We start from the raw sequence: 1,721 nt of genomic DNA, 5'->3' as shown, positions 1-1,721 counted from the left end.
GGAAACTTTATCATGTAGGGCTCAAACACCTAAATGAATAGCCCGCCTAACTTGATGTGAAAGCACAAGGAAAAATGCTTGGATCCAATATAATTGCTTCTACTTAAAAAATATATATTTAAATATATAATTGTTTTTGCATAAATAGGACACGTGGGTTGACTATAGGGTAAATGCTACTCGATGCTATGCAAAACGCCAAATCAATTGTCTTTTCATTAAGAAAGTTTTACATTAGTAACGATTGTTTTGAATAAATTAAGGAAGGGGCCAGTTTGGGGTGAATAATGAGTAATGCTACAAGTTTTTTGTTTTTGTTTTTATTGTTTTTTGGGTATTCTTATTGATTCTCTTTAAAAGTAATGTGTTTATTAAAATTATTATTGAGCTTGTGATTGATCATTATTGGATTTTGATTAAATGGTAATTTTAATAACCACATAATTTTGTGTTTGCCGCCGATCTCCTCTGCCCGCTCTGCCACCCACCGTCTGCTGCTGGGTCTTTCCTCGTGCCCCTCCAGCGATGAGCTTCAACATCCCTTCTGCGATGGTTTTCTGGCCAGCTGGCAATTGGCTTCGCCACCCTCCGTCCACTATTTTGGGCCTTTTTCCGTGTCCCCACCACGTCGAGCTTCCATCGTTCCCTTCCGGTGTCGGTTTCCGGCTAGTACACAATCGACATCCACGCTGCTTGTGTCTGTTCCCATTTGTTTTATTTTCCTTGTATTGTCTTTGTTCATGTTTTTTTCCCTTTATGCATTTCATTCCTGTTATTTGGTTGTAATAAGGCTCTGCTTCTTTGATGGACTATTAGTTGAACTCAACTTGGCATTCTTGACCAAAGCATGGATTTTATTGCACTAAGACCTAATTTTGATGGACTATTTCCAGAAAATCATGAATATAATGTTGCAAGTAGATGCTATGGATGTTAATGTAATTTCCTTGAGGATGTAATGACAATCATGGAGCTAGTATGGCCAATTGATTGAGGGTATAAAGATGTTACTTCACTGTTTTTGATCATGGAGTGTCACACACATCAAGATCAAGGATGCAAACATGGCTACTCATAGACTAGTAAAGAAGGCAATTCAACAATTTTTAGAGCAAATTTGAATGGAAGATTATTCATATTTTATTTATGATATTGTATGTGTCGAGAAAGTTATGCTATTTTGATATTAATGAAAAGCCAGAAATTTTCACTAATTTTTTTTTAAAAAAAAATTGTCTAATATTGAAGATAAAAAGATTGATTAAACATGATTTTTTTTATTATTAAATAAATCCTATATATAAGAGTTCATTATTTCTGAAAAAGATTCATATAGTTTCTGCCACAATATAATTATTTGTTAGGTTGCACAGTTTGGCATGGAGTGAAACACGTGAGTGGTCCTTCATCCTCCCATGTAGGAAAAGGCACCACTTTCTTGATGGAAAAAAACAAAACAAATTACGTAAGATATGCTTACGTCACACATATTGAGAGAGATGGATCATTAATAAATGTGGCTGATGGACCAACATATATGGTATTATAATTAGAAAAAAAAACAAAGAGAGAGAAGCGAGATGATACAATCATACAATAATAATATGTTGACGAGAATCCATCCAATTTCCAAATCTCCGTCTGCCTCGATCCTCATCTCCATATATATCAGGCAAATCACGTGGTCTCCGTAATAGAAATAGAGATAAGATAAATAATCC

Source organism: Corylus avellana, chromosome ca1 (assembly GCF_901000735.1).
Source record: "Corylus avellana chromosome ca1, CavTom2PMs-1.0".
In the NCBI taxonomy this organism is placed as follows: Eukaryota; Viridiplantae; Streptophyta; class Magnoliopsida; order Fagales; family Betulaceae; genus Corylus; species Corylus avellana.
Note: the sequence above shows the minus strand (reverse complement) of the source record.